This window comes from Rhinolophus sinicus, linkage group LG03 (genome assembly GCF_036562045.2).
Source record: "Rhinolophus sinicus isolate RSC01 linkage group LG03, ASM3656204v1, whole genome shotgun sequence".
NCBI lineage: Eukaryota > Metazoa > Chordata > Mammalia > Chiroptera > Rhinolophidae > Rhinolophus > Rhinolophus sinicus.
Window position 1 is genome coordinate 6642670 of NC_133753.1, and position 13793 is coordinate 6656462.

The 13793-nt window shown below is 45.6% G+C and overlaps 1 long non-coding RNA gene across 1 annotated transcript in view; it reads right to left on the reverse strand.

Moving 5' to 3' along the window:
* Window positions 1-13793, reverse strand: part of LOC141570808 (uncharacterized) — a 105655-nt gene that overhangs the window by 58984 nt on the left and 32878 nt on the right. The gene's annotated exons all lie outside the window — the stretch shown is intronic.

Sequence of the window (13793 nt, forward strand, 5' to 3'; positions counted from 1 at the left end):
AAATGTGCACGTGGCTGCATTTAGGAGACAGGCTACCACTGTCCGAGGGTAACATGTCAGATCCTCGTGGGAAGAAGGAGCAAGCACAAGGGCCAAAGGGACACAGGCCAGTTGAGTGGACTCATATTAAAAACTAGTCACAGAAGTCCCACGCAGTGACATCTACTGTGTCCCGTTGGTCAGAACCGTTACATGGCCCCTCCCAGACAAAAGTGAAACCAGGACAGGGAAGGTGGGTGACTACTGATTTGTTAGTGTTATAAGCTGGGCTCGTTGCTACCCCTGATGAAATCCAGGCTTCATCACAAAGGAAAAAGTGAGAAGGGATTTTGAATGGGCAATGGGCACTCCTGCCACACCTACTCCACGTCTCTCTGATAGGACACAGTCAGATGCCATAAAGGAATATCTGTACCAAGGTCCTCCTGGGGTGTTCACACTGTCTGTCATTTCTCACACCGAGATTTGATAAGGATTGAGAGGCAAGAGCATGACGTCGCACACTCTGACAATTCTGCAGCAATTTGTTTAGAAAACGTTGCTTTGGTGTCTTTTCATGGATGGTGTCTAATAATTCATATAAATGCATTTTCTCTCTCACACATCTCAAGAAAAGGCGCTTGCATCCCATGTTCAGCCACATTATTCAGTCCTCTACATCGTCTGTGATTGTGGGACCGGGAAGAGCAAACTGCCCACTGGGTTCTCCGGTGTCTTCTCTCCAAGCCCAACAATCCCCAAAGTAAGGGGATGAAGTGGGAAAAGGGGAAGACAGGGAAGGGGGAGAAATAACCCAAACAAACAAGCCAAAAGCAGAGGGAGATCTGCTTAATGGTTTGTCTCACCATTCCAGCTGCCCACACACATTTCCTGACCAGCCTCTACCATCACAGCCCATTATTCATTTCACAAATCCATTATTTAACAGTGTACTTAGGACAGAGTGAGAGAGAGACAGGAAAGTGAAGTTGAAATGTCTCACAGGCTTTATTTGAAGTTGTAAGCAAATTTAGTTCTTGGAAAAGTTGCCAGATGGGGATCTAGAGACGAAACCCTTCAGCTTATCCACAAAAAAGGAAACAGGAGGCAAAGCTATTTACAAACGCTGCCTCCCACAAGCACCAACGGAGAATGCCTGTGGTTTGGGTAAACTCAGTTGAATCCCCAGGCAGTTTCATGGCGGAGTACCTTGGTTCACACCAGTCGTAAAGCTGTCCACACAATTGGTCATGGACAAAGGCGAGGTGAGGAAAATGTCTTTCCTGGTGTGATGGTTAATTTACGTGTCAACTTGGCTGGACAACAGCATCCAGAAATTTGATCAATCATTTGTTTTGGATGAGACTAACCTTGAAATCGGTGGCCTTTGAATGAAGCAGATTCCCCTCTATAATGTGGGTGGGTGGGCCGTACCCAATGAGTTGAAGGATTTCATAGTACAAAGACTGACCTCCCTAGATCAGAAAGAAATTCTGCCAGCAGATGGTCGTCAGACTCAAACTGCAACGATTCCTTGGGTCTCCTGCCAGCCTACCCTGCAGATATTCTTTCAAATATATATATTTGAGTATCCTGTTGATATTGTTTGTCTGGAGAATTCTGACAAATATACCGGACTAAAGTCAGATGCAGAACTAATTGCAATGTCACTCTTCCATAGAGTGGACTCACTCAAATGCTTATCAAGTAAGTCAGGAAAATACTGAAGCAAAAGGTGACATTTATGACCTTAAAGCCTTCCCAGTCCATAGGGAAATTAGATAAGACCCCAAATACTATCCTGCTGTGATAATGTGACCACAAGATTGCAAGAAAGCATGGAAGGAGGACCTGAAATCCGGCCCTGGATCAACAACGGACCTGAATCTAGGAAAATAACTGGCAGTTGCCAAGGTGGAGATGTGGCTGATGGTGAAGGAAGAGCATGAACAGGTGTTGAGATGTGTCATTTTTTTTTCCGTAAGACAGAGAGACAGAGTGGAAGAGTGACAGTGAAGGGACAGAGCCAGAGTGGCTTGGCCCCAAAGGCATATGGCTCCTTTTCAGAGACCTGGAGGTTATCTATGCTGCTATAAATACAATGTAAGCCTGTGTCCCTGAACTTGTATATCCATGGACATAGTCTAACTCACTTTCAAAGGAGGGCATCTTAGTTGTTGAATGGTTAGCAACCATAGTTGTTCAGAGGGCAGAAGGGAACACCTTTAACATTTACTGAGCACTTACTATGTCCGAGATGCTCTACACAGATGACTCATTTGCTCCTCCTCAATTTTTACTAAGGCCTATTTTACAGATGAGAAAACCAAGGTTCCATGAGCTAAAGGAAAATGCTCGAGAACAGGTCACATGCGGCAGTGCCTGAATTAAATGTCTGTTTTCTTTCATTCACGCCACCCTGCCTCTGCCAAGGCCCCATAATGTGAAGCTTAAGGAGCAGCCAGGAAATGCTGCAACAGAACGAGCCCTGACCTCAGGTCAGAGAACAATGTCACCAGGCCTGGCGTGGCCACCGAGAGCTGTGTGACTGCATCAGTAAGGGAGGAATGACAACAGCCGTGATTTATCGGGCACTTTCTATGGTCAGGCACTCTTCTGAGCGTTCTGCATGGCTTGTCTCCTCATCAGTAACTCAACGTGGCATCCACCAACATTACACTCACTTTACAGATGGCAAACTGAGATGCTCTGTGGTCTGGCTCATGAGCGCCAAATATAAAATTCTTAGACTTTTTATGACCCAGTTGTCAAACAGATAGCATGGAAGATTAAATTATATAAACACATTTAAATAAGTTGTATTGAAGACAAAGGTCACAAATGCTCCAACCTTGACCCTTTCTACCTACTCTACTGTATTTTCCTATTATCTACACCCTGAGGTTACTTATAGGTACCACTGCCCATCTCTTCCCAAAACCCCGTTCAGTGGCATCACATTGGTAGCTTGAATTGGCCACAGTGGGAGTATTTCCACCAGGGAAATCAGCCAACACTACAAATCAGAGGATTTTTTTCTGACAGCCCATTGTTAAACACTACCATGTTTCCCCAAAAATAAGACCTAGCCAGACGATCAGCTCTAATACGTCTTTTGGAGCAAAAATTAGTATCAGACCTGGTCTTATTTTACTTTAAAAATAAAAATAATTATTTTACTATAGTAAAATAAGACCGGGTCTTATATAATATTATAATAATAGAATAGAATAGAATAGAATAGAATAGAATAGAATAGAATAGAATAGAATAGAATAGAATAATATAAGACCGGGTCTTATATTAATTTTTACTCCAAAAGATGCATGAGAGCTGATTGTCCAGCTAGGTCTCATTTTCGGGAAACGCGGTAACCAGCACACCACCAAGAGAGAGTGACCATTCAAGGTCAGGTTCCTAGAAAATGTGTGTTAGAGTAATTGAAGGACTAGAGACACCCGCAGGTCACCTTTGCACAAAGGGATTTATGAAGATGTGCAGAAAAGCAATAATAAAATAAATACTACAGATTAAATAAAACACTAATCGTCATACTTAATAAAACAAAGAAGCACCATTTATGATCACATAGTCCAGATTGAACACAGCCAAGATGCATTGCCTGAACTTTCCATTAAGTTCCAACCCACTAGATTTCTCGTCGGAGGCATTTAATTGAGTTTTCCCATCAGAGCGTCGTCTCTGTTCCTGCAGGCCTTTGGTCCTGGCAAAAGCAGCTGCCTTTACCACAGATGACTCCAAAGGAGACAAGGCCCCTGACCATTCCCTCCAGGTACTTTGAGCACCAGGCACAGCACTGAAGACGGTGGGACCCCAGCCAGGCTCTACACCCAGGCAGTAGGTACATACTGCTCTTTCTGTGTGACCATCTTTTCCTCCTTTGTGTTGCTGCGGTTGTAGTAATGGCTGCAGTGACGGTTGGGGGTAGTAGTGGTGGTGGTGATTGGGCTAGAAGGACAGGCTATACTGAGCAGGGCAGAGCAGACTGGGTCTCCCTTTGACGACTGCCCCTTTGCAAGTTTCCATATGGGGTTCCCACTTGCGGTCACACCTGCAGCCTATGCATGTTAACCCTCAGGAATTCATTTTCTACATCACTCCCCTTAGGAAAGGTTTGTTTTAATGCTTTTATAAAACCTGTTGGCATGTACACAAGGAATGGCGCGGTGCCAATGTGTCACAGTAGGCAGAGTCCATAAAGAAAATGTCTGGGAACAAGGCTCTGGATGATGGAGCAGTGGTCAGTTAGCCAAGGCCAGGTCCAAGAAGGACACGTTATCACTCAGCTGGGTCCAGCACAGCTACTGCACTCGGCAATGGACGTGAAGGCTGGGGCATCCTCCTTATGTTTCAAGTTAATGCTCCCTCTTTCCCCTCCCTTCTAGGAAACCGCAAAACCAGGGTAGGGAGAGGAAGGCTGGAGTGACGGAAGGGTCACTGGGCTGGAGTCAGGAGACCGGACTCCCCGGACCATGCGGCAGGTAACTCACCGGCAGCCATTGCTAAACTCCCTCCCTTGCTCTCGGCCGCATTGGCTACATAAGGGGATTGGACTAAACATTTTTGAAGACTTTTTCAATTTTATTCAACTGTCATAAAGACCCATGACTATGCAAAACATTTTTCCCCCAAAATTAAAATGTTGAGCTGAGCATATAAATGCAATTTTAAACGTAATTCAGCCCAGCTGAGAACAAACCCCCTTTCACTGAGAGCTTCCCCGTCTCCACCATCCACAGGGAAGGGCTCTGTGGCATCCTTTTTCTTACCAAACGACCACAAACTCGTAACTACCAACTCCTGACCACAGCTGATTGGGCCCAAGGTGAATGCCTGATTTTAAATGTGCCAATCAGATTATCCCTTCCCTGAATAGGAGTTGGATCAGGTGTCTATGTCTAAACCAATCAGGTGGATGCAAGGGGTGAAGCATTCTGATTGGCTATTACTAGGTGACAAGCCCACCCTTGGAGTCATGGTGATGGAGAAGCCAACGTCAATGTGACCAAACCACTGAAATTAAGCAAGAGTATTATAGAGTTGCGGGGTGGGGGTGGGGGATTAATTTACAGAAAGACCTAAAATGGGGAGGTGGCAGCAAGGCAGGAGTTGATGACTTTTCTATGTCTTTTTGCAACAAACTCAGAGCCAGGGAAGAAGGGAGAGCTGGATATGTAAGTGTGGGAGAACAGGTAGAGATATGCATGATTTTCCGTGGTTTCCACTCCACATGGTGCTGAAGGTCAGTACTAAAACTAGCTATCAGGGATGAAGGAGGATTCATGCCAGAGGCATCTTTGTTAGCAAAAGAAATGGAACTTAGAAAAAAGTCACAGCGAGAAGGGCAGGAATTCGGTCTCTGTTTGTCAAAGTATATACCGGTAATCACAGCCAAGTCGATTTTACTCCTTGGACCAATTCTACGACAGCCAGTGGCATCTCGGATGTGAACTTTGAATTCTGCATTTGTTAAGATTTATTTTTGCTTAGTTTCTTAGACATGATAAGTGGTCATCTGCATACCAGTGAAAATGAAAGATGAGATTAGGGCAGAAGATGAAAGATGACCATCAGTCCGTGAAACGAGGGATCATGGAGGGTGAGGACGAGAATGAAGGGCTCCTGAGATTCCGGGAGTTGTATCCGTGAAGGCACGAAGGCACGACACTGCATATCGGCTGCCCTGAAATAGAAACTCCGAGTTGTCGCAGAGGTGGGTAAGGAAATATGATGGCAAGTGAATCTATGAAGACAATGGGTGTTCCAAGTCCAGGATTTAGACTTCAGGCAGTAAGTACACAGTGGGCATCAGAATTTCCCAAGAACGTGATTATAAACGTTGTCATCACAGGATTGGAAACAAACCAAAATCCATCAAAAAGATATTAGTCAGATATGTTTTATACCCGGACAATGAAATACACTGCAGCTGTGCCAATAGGGCAAATTTTATATACTGATGAAAATCGTCTCAAAGAGAGACGCCTAGATAAACAAGGGAAGATGGGAAACAGTGTGTTGTGTGCTGCCACCGTGTTGAAAACGCTCATAACTATACAATAAAAATGATGATGTTTCTTGGAGTAAAGAAAATAAATGGGATACAGGGATAAGAGAGAATGGTTTTTGGTTGTGCGTGCCATTTGGGGGCTGTAGTTGTGTACCAAGTCTGCATATTATCTCATCAATCAATCGGTCACTTCAATGAGTGTGTATGTGTGTGTGTTTGAGAGAGAGAGAGAGAGAGAGAGAGAGAGAGAGAGAGAGAGAGAGAGTCTTTAATGCAGCACTAAGTCCCATCTCCAACTTCTGGTCCTGTAGGCCTGGAAGGGAGCTTAGGGAACTGCATTTTACGAAAGGCTTTCCCCACCCCAAGCGATTCGGATACAAAACCACACTTGGGGATACATTCACTGCACTGACACTTAGGATCCACTGTAGGTCCCGTTGTTCCAATGTGGTTGAGATGACAGATTGAGGAAGCAAGGTAGACAAAGCAAAAAGGAGGCTGTTTATTCCTACATGAGCGCCGAGGGGCTAGACAATGACCAAACCCATAAGGCATGACTGTCGGAGACGTACTGCACAGCTGTCAGGGACCCCACACAGATGTGGGGAGCCGCTGATGGCAGTGGCCTGGCCTCTGGGTGGTGATGCTACTTTCCTGCTTTAACACTGAGGAAGAACCAGCTGATGACAGACATGCCACCCCATCCTCCCCCCAGTAGCATCCTGTGGTCCAGCTTTGCTGAACTTTTCTCTAAACCCACTGTTTTCTCCCAGGCCTCCATGGCTTAGAACACACCGTTCCATCTCCCTCTTCCTTCTTGTCTGCCTAGGGAACACCTAGGGATCCATAACACCCCAATTTCAGCACCAGACTTCTAGGAAGCTTTCTTACATCTCCCTGCCATGCAAACTCTCCCCACAAGGCAGCCCATTATCACCTGGCCTCTGTACCTGTCTACCTTCCCCAGGTGCCTGGGAGCTCCGGAGGGGGAACTGGGTCCTACTCATCTTAGTGTCTCAAAACCCAGCAGAGGGGCGGCTTCCCTTGTGCACAACAGCCTTTGGGGAGTAACTATCTGCCGCTGAGTGTGTTCATCCAGCTCTGTGGAAGCCGGGCACATGGAAGGAGACATCTCTGCCCCGTGAGCTGAGTGACAATCTGGGACCCTCCAGAAAATGGAAAGTCTCAAAGCAATAAGCCCTCTCCCCAGAACTGCAGGTTGGGGGTAGGTAGATGATTGAAGTTCTCCAGGATTCATGCTTATCTGATTGAAGCAAAGCAAAGTTTGCCACGGGATTTGGTTCTGTGTTGTGAGATAGCAGCCTTTGATGGTGAGTGGAAGCTACATCAAACAGGTATTTTACAACATCTGGACACCTGGGCTTAGTGTTTATACCTTACAGTTTGTAGACTGGCCAAAGCATCCCCATGTGTTTTCAGAAGAGTCTTTTTTTTAAATAAACTGTATAGTATCTGATTTCCTAGAGAAAATGTATGTATCCCGTGCACACCTTGGTGAGAAAGAGTGATGGAGAACACACACCTGCAGAGCCTTGGAAATCGAAACATATAGCCTCTTTCCTAATTTGTAAAGAAGAGAGTTGGGGAGGAGGGTGCATCAGAAAATGAGGCAAGACCTAAAGAAAATTCTGAGCTTCTTTAGAAACACAGGTAAATGTGGCTGGCTCATGGCCAAAAGGATGCAAAACGTTTACTATCATGTCTGAGCACAGCACAAGAGCTCCGAGTAAGACCCCAGAATGTCACAGCTCTCTCTCCGGAAACGCGGGAGTCCGGGCTCAGGGAGCCTTGTGCACTGCACACTTCGCCTCCCTGAGACGCCTCCTCCTTGGGAAGAAGAAAGCTGTGGCTTCCGTCATCAGGGCTATGGAAGGAGGCAACTGCCGTGACAGCTTTGCTTCCTGAATCCCACCCCACCTGAAACTCGGAGGAGTCATTTCAAAAGTTGTGTCAACACAGCAACTCACGTCCCAAGGTCCCGGCCCATAAATGGCTCTCATATCAAAAAGTAAGAGAGACCAGGTCACCCACTGCCTCCCTAGTTAATGCAGGTCCATGGATTCTTTCCCAAGAGAATTATATTCCATTTAATCTTTTTTTTTTATTTTATTTTATTAAATTTATTGGGGTGACAATTGTTAGTAAAATTACATAGATTTCAGGTGTACAATTCTGTATTACATCATCTATAAATCCCATTGTGTGTTCATCACCCAGAGTCAGTTCTCCTTCCATCACCATATATTCGATCCCCCTGACCCTCATCTCCCACCCCCCTCCCCCCACCCCCCACCCCCCTTACCCTCTGGCAACCACCAAACCATTGTCTGTGTCTATGAGTTTCTGTTTCTCATTTGTTTGTCTTAATAAGTAACAACGTCCAGCTTTGCAGATTCTGGACCTGGAGCATTTCCTGGTAATAAGAATAGCAGTGGGGCACCTGCCCAGTTCTTTCTATGTGTTGGCTCTATTCTAGAATGTCTGCTGACATGAACTCATTCAGTCCTCTCAACCACCATGGCAGTGGACACTGTGTTACCCCTATTCTAAAGACAAGGAAAGTGGGGGTGAAGAGGTAACATCTATGGTGAGGCTTGACCACTGGAGAAGTGAGCCTCTGGTGCTGGAGATCATGTAGGTGAAGGGGCCCATGGGAAACCCAGAAAGACAAGTAAAGAGGATGGCATTAGACCATGTGAGAGAGGGTCTTAAATTTGAGTAGACTACAGAATGACTGAAAGAGTTTGGCATCATCGCTGTCGCCGTGAAATCGGAAATAAACTAATATCAACAAGAGAATTCTGGTTAAATCAGCTTGGGTACAGACACCCAGTGGCATGTTCTATAGCAGTTAAAATGAGGCAGCTCTATTTTTACTGCTGGAGATGCTCTCGAAGATGGATGGTTCAGTAACAAAAGCAAGATGGAGAACAGTGTGCCTCCTGCGCTAACATTGGGTTAAAAAATCCACCTACCTATATTGCTGCAGAGGGGTGTGTGTGTGTGTGTGTGTGTGTGTGTGGTGTGTGTGTGTGTGTGTGTGTGTGTGTGGCTCACACTACATTCCATCCACAAATTCTGATTCTTAGGATAAGGGACAGAGGGAGCTGTGACAGAGTGAGGAGGGGAATACAGACAGTATTCTGGGAAGAGGGCGTTAAGGAAGGAGAAAGGGCCCAATCCTGGAATGTGTAACCAACTTAAGGCATCCAGGTAACACAGAAAAGGAAGGACTGAGGGATTGTGTGGGGAGACAGAGCTGCAGCGGAGAAGTTCAGGCAGAGGGCAGCCTGCTCACTGGAGATGCTGTGGTGCCCACCAAATAGCTTCAGTGTCCACCAGATTTGGGGGGATGGGTCCCTTCTGCACATCCCAACAGCCGGCCAAGGCTTGTATCCTAGAGGCCATTGGCACGCACTCCTTCCTGTAGCCATCGTGGCTGGTGTCTCTGAATCCCCGGAGCTAATAATTCCCATGCGGTCACTCTCAGCAGCTCCACCTGCTGGCATGGCAGCCCACCTGGTGCAGGCGGGCCCTTCCAACACCCACTCCTAAAAGCCACGCAGAGTGCCCCCTCTGTGCAGCCCTCCACTCCTCTCCTCGCATTTTGCACCGTCCTCGTAGGTGCTTATGATGTCACCTCTCAAGGCTATGCCTTGTCTCCCCACAAGACTGTGAGCCCCTCAAGGACAGTGAGTATATTTAATTTGTCTCTGAATCACCAGCCCCTAGTGTAATCCTTGTCACAGAGGAGTGGACAGGGAGGGAGGGACAGGAAAAGGGAGGGACGGGAGAAGGAATGACTAAACTAGACTATTAGCCCTCTAAAATGGTCTCAGAAAGCTTAAAGGAAGAAAAATTCCAATTAAAATATTCCCCAGGGTCTAAAGTTATAGTAACATTAAATCACTAGGCAAAGAGACACATGCTTCCTTTTGTCCATCTATGTTTTCATGGTACAAAAAACACTGAATAGGTTTACTTTTTTAAAAAAATGTATCATCATATCCACTCTTAGGATTGCCCACCTACTGGAATTTAAAATGTGAAACAGAGAGGTGAGATGCTCAAAAGCAACTGAAACAGAGGAAGGAGGTGGAGACGAGGATTCTACATGGCTGGGTGGCCTTGAACTTGTTGCTTAGCCTTTCTGAGTTGAGTTTCCCATCTGTAAAATGGAAAGACCGTCCCTTTTATCTTTACAAGATTGTTTGATGCGAAAGTGTCTTGGAAACTCCAGCGGGCCCTCCGAATGTGACAGTTAGTGTTTTTCCCCCTCTAGTTAGCATTAAGGACGTTGTAAACACATAGAGAGAGGAGCCACCTCTTCCTCATGGAAGCACCAGAGTCCAGCACCAAGTTCTGCAGAGAGTGTGTCCTCAGCGATGTTTGCTGAACCAGGCTGGGGGGGGGGGGGCGGGTCTGCGTGTGGGTGTGTCGACTTTATCAGATGATGTAGATATGGAGAGACAGAAAGACAGAGACACAGGATCCAGACACAAGATGCTCAGCACCATTGTACATTTGACTGAAATTTTGATGTGGGCCAACAAATAATTCGGTCTACACATTGCCCCAAGCGATGTGCTATAGATCCAGGTGTCAAAATTGTCCCTGCTGGTCACTGCCATCGTTTGAACTCACGCATACTTGTATGCTATACATAGCGGTTTGATCAGGCTCATCTCTAAATTCAAACTTGTGGGAGAAAGACGTCTCGGAAGATCCAGTGTCTTTCAAAGCCTCACGTAGCCCTTCCACTTGACTCGCTTCCCAAACTGCAGCATGCATATGAACAAAATTGAATTCTGCCCATTAATTTGAAGTCGTTCTGTACTGATATAACATTTCAACTCTGCCAAAACGGTTTCTATTTCTGAGTAATTCTTTATTCCAAATTCTTCAAATTGGCATTCTCTCACAATACGAGGCTCCAGTCTCCGTGGAATATCGTAGGCTGCATATGTCCCCAAAGCATCCTTGCTTACTTCCGGACTTCGCAAAGAACTCTTCAGGCGTCATCCATGTTCCATTATGTTCAGGAGGTAACGTCTTCTGGATCCATCTACTTCTAATTTCATTCTGGTATTTATCATTCTTGTTCTAAGTTAGTTCCACCACTTGGGTGAGTAAAAATGTCACCTTGACCCATACCAACAGGAAAGGTAGGAGAATTGAAAGGCCCTGAGCAAAACCCACATTACAAACAATGTTCTTGTCAAGAAGTGGTCCACTCATGTCTGTTCCTGTAAAACAGGTGACGAACAGATGCCTCCAAAGAGGAGCATGCTTCTGGATGGCCCTTTGCTGCTTTAGAAGCTCCTTTAGAGACTCAGCAGTACTGGCCATCTCTGACAGGGTGTGATGGGCACTCTGGTTATCCCAAAGGGACAGCATCTTTGGGGGTCTTCAGGACTTCAAATCCCCAGGAAGGACTTAGACATAGAACAGAAACAAAAGAGATGGCAGAGCGGGGAGCATTCCCTTCCAGGAAACCCCTAAAGAGGCAGAGAGCCAAGGGACCAATCTTTGGGATCGATCATCTTTGGGGTCATTTCTCTCTCATGATGTCCCCTCATGTTACCTTCCCTCCATCCCGTCACCCCATCCTCTCCTCCCTCCTGAGAACTGGGAAAGCTGTAGCTCCCCTCTCTGTAAGAAGCCCTTAGGTTTCTCTAGTCTCTTTACCTTAGCAGTTCTCAGAACATATAGTCCTCTCAGCCAGTATGAACCTCTTGTATTGGCGCCTGCACACCAGGGTGAGAGACATGGAATGTATCATCCCACCAGGATGCTTTTGAGAGTTAAGTTAGATGACGTTAATAACTACCCCATCTTAACAGACATAAAAACAAGACTCTCCCAGGCAAATAAGAATATCTGGTTACCTAACGTTAGAACATTTTTAAGTCCTAGTTACAAAAACCCAGTATAAACTAGCTTGAAGAAAAAATGTGTACACTTAGTATGTTATTGGTTCAGGGTGAAAGTGGATTCAGTGACATCAATATCCCATGTCACCACACTCTTTCTTGGGGTCCTTCTCACTTCTTTACTATGCTCAGCACCCTTCTCTCCTACTAAATACAGATGTTTTCCGTGTGCCAGGGAAAATGGTTGCCCCCCAACCCAAAAGACAGGACCTCTTTTCCTCTAGGGTGAAAACTCCCTGGAAGACTATAGATTGTCCCATCTTGCATCACATGCCCTGTGACACACGCATTAGTTGAGGGCAAGAAGCATTGTAGTAAGACGTCTGCAATGTATGTTCATGGAATTAAGAATTTCAAAAAATATGGAAATATAAATATGTAGCGTGGGCTTCATAAATTGCCTTTCAGGCAAAGTTTCTGGGTACTGATTATAGGGAAAGAAAAAAATGCCAATCTACATCCTTCAAATTCAGAAGGGGTTTTATTATGTTGTTTTTCCCAGTCTGGGAATGAGGAAACAAAGGCCCAGAGAGGCCAAGTCTCATGCCCAAGGTCACACAGATGATGCTTGGAGCATCAGGACATCAGGTTTGAACCCAAGTCTGTCTGAGGTGGGCACTTAGAGTTCATTCTCTTCCCTGCCTTATACGACCTTGATGCTGAGACATAATTGTTCCTTAGTCAAGACTGACTGTTTATAAGCAAGAGAAACACAACGGAGACTAGCTTAGGCAAAATGGGAGAATCTGTGGCTCACACAACCCACACGTGGGACATCCAGGGGTACAAGCAGGATCAGGGATAACAATGCCATTGGCAGTCTCTCTCTCCACCTCTGATTCTCTTAGTGAGTTGCCTTCATGCTCTCAAGCGCTTTATCTCCACGAGGCTAAAATCATGGCTGCCAGCAACTCCTGGGCTCAGATCCTCACAGTTTAGAGATCAGAAATCTTCCTTTCTCTCCCACCACTTTCCACATCCCTTTCTCTCACGCATCGACACACAGCTCCATCATAAGAAATCTCAAAAGAAGGCCCAGTTTGGCCCAGTCAGAGTCACATGTCTACAGGCAACCAAACTGATCTGTGATTGGTCCAACTTCAGTCAGGTGCCCACCACTTAGCCAATCACTATGGCCAGAGTTAAAGACTCAATCAAGAAGATGGAAGCTCTTCAGACCATTAGGGAAAACAGAAGGAACTTATACAGGGTCCAGTACAGATTTTCCATGTTCATCAAACCGCCTCCCGAAATAGAATGTAAATGTTTTAAAACCATGTTGTACACATTCTTATCACATGTCCTCTCTAAATGTGTCTTTGCCCTATTTCTGAATAACATATTTTATTTACTTTCTCTGTAAGAATCCCAAAGCAGATTGTCTGCGAAGCCAGTGTTCAGTGAAGGCACCAGTTCTGGTCTTGGGTTTTACCACAAGTTTTAAATTTTGCAAATACACCAGGCCCTTTAACTCTGTTGCCCCATCAAAATTTTGAGTATCATGTCTAACAATGGAGGGAACCCTCTTAGAGACAGTGAGACAGAATATTTGAAATGAAAAACCTAGGCTGAGCTTGAAGCGATATATGGTGGATAATGTTTCTGAAATGAGAACTGAAAAGCTTTCCCCTCTGGAAAGCCTCCCCCCTCCACCTCCGTCCCTTTCAACTAGCCAGACTTTCCTTGCATTCATTGCTTCGGAGGTAGAAGCATCAAGGCAGAAATAAAATATGCTGTTTGTGTCTCCTTGGCTTTTGCTTTCCAAACGCCTGTGTCTTTAGGGAGACAATGAGATATAGACAAAGACAGGAAGGGTTGGAAAAGTTATA